We start from the raw sequence: 6,401 nt of genomic DNA, 5'->3' as shown, positions 1-6,401 counted from the left end.
TGCAGAATTCTGCTGGAGCAGCACTATTAACTGATTCATTGACAGTATCCATTAAATACCTTACACCCACAAGGCTTGAACGATAGCTGGAATGTAAAATGTTATCTTTCAAATGAGAGGTGTTATAACAAAATGAACCTCTGTAACAAAGTTTTCTTTTCTTTGCAACATCACTTCCAGCTAAACAAGATGTATGTGTTACAATTGTCTGCTTACAATAACGTATTACCCTGTAACACAATTGATGCATATTTCTGTTTCCTTTACAGATAACTAGTTTGCCCACTTTGAAACACTAGAATACAACATGACGAGTGCTATAATACTACGTAATGGTAAGATGGGCAACTACATTATATACATAGACTAATATCCTTGGCATAACGTAAATTGATTGTTTTCAACCAAGCTAGGTATTATCATTTGAAAACACTAATCAGTGATAGAAATTAACGTTTATTTTCAGGTGTGACTATTCCTAGGTAGGCCACTGAAATGGCAGTACCTTGAACTTTTAATTGTTTGATTGTTTGAAACACCCACTTGAATTTTTTCATTTGTAAAATATAACACTTGATAAAGGGCCTTGTCGTGGCAATAAAGCACAATTAGCAGCAAGTACTGCATTGTTGGCTGTTTCTCTAAGTAACTCCAATATAAATCGATAGTCATTATACATTCATTTATTATTTTGCTATTAATCTAATGCCACCAAATACAACCTGTCCCAATTGGTGGCCAACAGGCCCGGATTTGTGGAAAGGACACCTAGGCCCGGGCCTAGGGCAGCAGGATTTTAGGGGGCGGCACGCTGCCCAACCACACCCACATTGGTCAAAAATGCGCTGGAGATACAATAATTTTTTAAATTTCCCGTGCGCCAATCCCTATTGCTCCTGTCCCCCTGGAGGGGACAGGGGCAATGAATGGTAGTGGGCCTAGTGGCGCCCACAATGTAAATCAGGCCCTGGTGGCCAATCGATAGGATCTGTCCTTTTGTGACCTTGCCAAGTAGATTTGTAATGCCTAACTGACTACTGAACAGTCTGTAATCAGTGGAGGGCAAATGCTCATGTGGCTCATTGGTTTGGGGTAAGAGGAGCAGCTCAATACCAACTGGTTATCCCTTTGTAATCAACACTTCTATTATTTACCAGCTTCTCACTATGTGAGAGATGTTCTTCATAGGATGACAGACAGTGTCGGACTGGCCCACAGGGATACCAGGAAAACTCCCGGTGGGCCCAGGTGTCAGTGGCCCCTCAAGCTGCTAAACATTTGTCTTATTTCATGGCCATTCCCTATTTCTATAAGAACAAAGAAGCTAAATAGATGGAATAATAGATTATAGTATGTAAAGAAGAGACTAGGAGAATAGAGGTTGAGTGAGGAGAGGAAGAATAATGGTACTGAGAGTGGCCCCTGGTCTAAAATTAATTGGTGGGCCCCTGGTCAAAGGTTTTTGGGTGGGCCCCTGGTGTCTCAGTCCGACACTGATGACAGATCAGAATATATCTAATCCTCTAAATCATATTTGGAAAGGAGTCAACACTTTGCATTCCACATCTTACATTTATAAACTTATCAGGGTAACTCCAGACCCATCAATAAACCACATCCCCTTTGGGAAATGGTCAGACACCACATCAACTATCACTACACCTGATGTTATTAAACTTCCCTCCCATTCTATGAACATAATAGCATCCAGACACTATCAGATTATGGCCTTACAATTGCTGCATCAATCATATCTGACTTCTATAAGGAGATTTAAAATGAACATATTGCCCACTTCAACATGATGCGCAGAAGCTTCACTGCTACATTGCATATGGTCCTGTCCAATCATTAACACATTTTGGCTAGAAATATACAAATATTGGCAGTCATTGACCAAGCAAGCATTTGAACCCAATATAGAATGGGCTCTATTTAGCAAAATTAAAGGAACACAAAGAGTATCCAAAGCCAACACAGCATTAGCAGAAAGTAGAGTCCTGCGCGGGTCCATTTTTTTGGACCCAAACCCGACCCGCAACCTGCAATCCGCAACCCGGACCCGCAACCCGCATTCTTACCCGCTTGGACCCGCTACCCTACCCTACCCGCAAGTACCTTATCCGCAACCCGGACCCGTGACCCGCTGACCATCAAGAATCAGGAAGTGCTGTCATTGTAAACCGGAAGTGACATCATCGGAAGTAGACGTGATCAGAAAGTATAGGAGTAAAACAGGAAGTGCTGTTATTATAAACCGAAAGTAGACGTGACCAGAAGAAAGGAGTGAATATCGATATTGAGAAGACCCGCGGCCCGACCCGCAGAACCGCCGACCCGCAGGTATACCCGCACCTGGAACTTCTAAACGCAACCCACAGGGTACCGCAGGTTTTTGCGGGTACCCGACCCGCTGCAGGACTCTAGCAGAAAGACTAGCAGCAGCAACTAGAAAAGCCATATTTCAAGAATGGCTTTCTCCTATCCCACCATCTTTGAACCTAGTTAGGATGCATTGGTTTTAATGTATTTGAAATAAAGCGATTACTTTTACTCACTACAAGAGGTTTCCGGAGTGCTTGCTGACCTTTTCCTAAAACTCCACAAGAATAAATTGCATTTTTTGTTCCATATGGACTGGTTAGATTCAGAAGCATCTTTAAATAAAGTTACTCAAACTGTTTTTTTGACACATGGACCACATACATGTTAAGCCTCCCTCCCGACACTAGACAACTCACAGTTTCCACCTTGTGTTATACTCCAGGGTATCACTTAGAAACACTACGAGGCACAAACCCATTGCTCCCAACGACTTCAACCTGATGGCGACAATAGCTGCCTCCCAGAGTCCATTAAACATAAGGGTGACTATGTCCTACCTACTTGCATCCAGGGCAAATAAGGGGCATGTTTCATTTTAATTTCAACTTAATTATTTTGTTTGTGATTGTTGTTATTGTTTAAAAAAAAATGATTTTCCAGCACTTATCCTACTCAGGTGTGATGATGTATATGAAAATATAAACACCAGCACTTCACTCTAAGATCTTGGATTTCACCAAATATCATGTCTTTTACAATCATTCATGTAATGGATACCAAAAAATGAAACTTGAAGATCCTTATATAAATTAACATTTTATTGAATACTAAGGATGCACCTAATCCACTATTTTGGATTCGGCCGAACTTTTGTGAAGGATTCGGCCGAATACCAAATCCAAATTTGCATATGCAAATTAGGGGTGGGAAGGGGAATTTTTTTTTACTATCTTGTTTTGTGACAAAAAGTCACATGATTTCCCTCCCTGCATCTAATTTGCATATGCAAATAAGGATTCAGATTTGATTTGGCCGGACAGAAGGATTCGGCTGAATCCAAATCCTGTTTAAAAAGGCCGAATCCTGGCCGAATCCCGAACCGAATCCTGGATTCCGTGCATCCCTAATGAATACGTACATGTATACAACCTTTAATAACATGAATGAATTATTGCAAAAGTGAAAATATTTATGTATTTGTGCTGGAATTCAAATAAAAAAAAACAAATTTAAAAACCAACTGATTATTAGGAACCCACCCACCTACAGGCCCAGATTTGAGGAAAGGCCACCAAGGCCCGGGCCTAGTGCAGAGGGATTTTGGGGGGGCGGTGTGCTGTCCAACCTCACCCACATTGCTTCAAAAACATTGGGGATGCGCAGGAGATACAATAGTTTTTTGGATTTCTCCATTGCTCCGGTCCTGATGATGAAACTTTGCACGAATAAAGGGGAGGGGACAGGGGTGACAAACGGCAGTGGGTCTAGTGGCGCCCGCTATGTAAATCCAGCCCTGTCCACCTACACAGTGTATATATATATATATCTTTATCTCTTGGCATCAGATGTAACAACAATGCCATTGGAATGTACAATACAAACAAAGAAGGAATGTGACATTTGTAAATAGAAAACACACAAGTAACAGGTACAGACGGGGGTTGTTCTCTCACCCTTGTACTGATCATATTGTCCCTCAAAGGCCTGGATTAAAGAGCTCTATTTGGCACATTTCACACAAAATCATCTACTTCTGAGCATTTTCCCAGGCTGCACAACTACTTGTTATGTGTTTATTTGTCTTTTTCACATGTTTCCTTCATGTCCTCTTGTTCCGACTCTTGCAGCAATGTAGCGGAGTGCAGCTCTCCTCCAGAAGCCTCATTCACTTACCAGGGGCAGTGTGTAAAGTGCACTTCTCAGAGGCAATTTGTCAGCTCCTCTGTTCTGCACCAATAACACCACAAGTGTCCAGTTCACTAGGAGCAAATCCTCAGCCTCTATTTCCCCAACCTGCCCTGGGAGACCTGCAATTAGCACCACATAGAGGATTGCAGTAATCCCAGAATTCCCTGGGGTCAGTAGGTGCACTTACTCACTCTTACAAGTATATTAATCATGTAAAAAGTGGAGTGAAACATTACCAGTGATGTTGCCCAAAACAACCAATCAGCAATTAGATTTCAACAGTTATAGTAATATCTAATTGGTTGTTATGAGCAGCATCACCAATAATGATTACACAGCATGATAAATAGACCCCTTAAAGGGATACTGTCATCGGAAAACATGTTTTTTTTTCAAAATGAATCAGTTAATAGTGCTACTCCAGCAGAATTCTGCACTGAAATCCATTTCTCAAAAGAGCAAACTGATTTTTTTATATTCAATTTTGAAATCTGACATGGGGCTAGACATTTTGTCAATTACCCAGCTGCCCCTGGTCATGTGACTTGTCCTTTGATAAAGGTCAGTTTGTGCCTATGGTTTGTACAGCTCCACACTCCTTAAAGGGGTTGTTTAACTTTAAATTAACTTTTAGTATGATGTAGAGAGTGATATTCTGATATTGCAATTTTTTATTATTTGTGGTTTTTGACTTATTGAGCTTTTTAATCAGCAGCTCTCCAGTTTGTAGTCTGGTTCCTAGGGTGCAAATTCCCCTAGCAACCATGCACTGATTTGATTAAGAGACTGGAATATAAATAGGAGAGGCCTGAATATGCTTCCTTGTTTTATGACAAAAGTCACGTAATTTTAGGATTTGTTTTGGCCAGGCATGAGGACATATCCGACCAAAAAAGGCTGAATTATGGCAAATACCGGACTGAATCCTGGATTCAGTTGATCCCTCCATGAGGGAGACATGTGCACCTTTTTGTTAAGATGTAAGTGCTCTGCCAACCCATGGGGCTGCGGAACCCTGGAGCTACTGGCTGGTCTGGAGGTGTCTTTAGCTCTAGGGTTCTTCTTGTGCTCATGAATTGCCCCTTTTGTGTAACACCATAAACATATATTCCACTTTGATAGGGGACTGTGGATAGGACTCTCATGAGGTACCAAGAAGGCTCATTGGTAGAACCAGTACTACTGGGAAAGAGCAGAGATCATGTGTCTAACCTAAAACTCCCTTTCCTAGTAGCCAGAGAATGTTCTAGGTTTGGACTAGTCCCGTGGGAATATCATAACAATTCATGGTGAGCCTTGACCTGCTTGACCCTGCCTCCCCCCACCAAGCTAGTCCTGTAGCCCATCTCTGCCACTAGTCACATTGTGGTGCCGCTGGAGACTTGGTTGCTTGGCAGGTCCGTGTAGAAGTTTGAGGTGCCTGGGGTGGCAGCAGGGTGCACAGAAGTGGGGGGAAATATTCAGTTATTGGAAGGGTTTATTATTTTTTAAATAGAAAATCTAACGCCAAACTGTGGCACAGAGTTTATCCAGAACAGAATGAATTTCACCTTCTCAGCAGGTTTCCCCAAACTTTCACACTTCAATATACAAGAGAGTTGGGGAACAACACAAACATGCAAAAAGTTCCTGTGGGTGCCAAACAAGTGCTATGGTGTATTATTTGGTAGACCCTTTATGAATTGGCATGTGGGAACCTACAGGAGGCTCTGTTTGGCAGTGCACCTTGTTTTTATACAAAACTTGCTTCCAAACCAATGATTTAAAAATAAGCACCTGGTTTAGGGTCACTGGGAGCAACATCCAAAGGGTTGGGGAGCAACATGTTACTCACAAGCCAGTAGGTGGGGATCACTGCTCTAGACAATTCATTTCTAATGCTCCAGAGTCCAATGGTGGTGCCTTTACCCCAATCCACATTTGGCATTGCTCATGATGATTTTAAGGGGCAGATTTATCAAGGGTCGAATTGAATTCGAGGGAATTTTCAAGTAAAAAAATTCAAAGTAATTTTTTGGATACTACGACCATCGAATACAATACTACGACTTCGATTTCAAATTTGATTCGAAGTAAAATTGTGTGAATATTCGACCATTCGATAATGGAAGTACTGTCTCTTTAAAAAAACATCAAATTCAATACTTCGCCAAATTAAACCTGCCGAA

The sequence above is a fragment of the Xenopus laevis genome, chromosome 6L (assembly GCF_017654675.1).
Source record: "Xenopus laevis strain J_2021 chromosome 6L, Xenopus_laevis_v10.1, whole genome shotgun sequence".
Classification (NCBI taxonomy): domain Eukaryota; kingdom Metazoa; phylum Chordata; class Amphibia; order Anura; family Pipidae; genus Xenopus; species Xenopus laevis.
Note: the sequence above shows the minus strand (reverse complement) of the source record.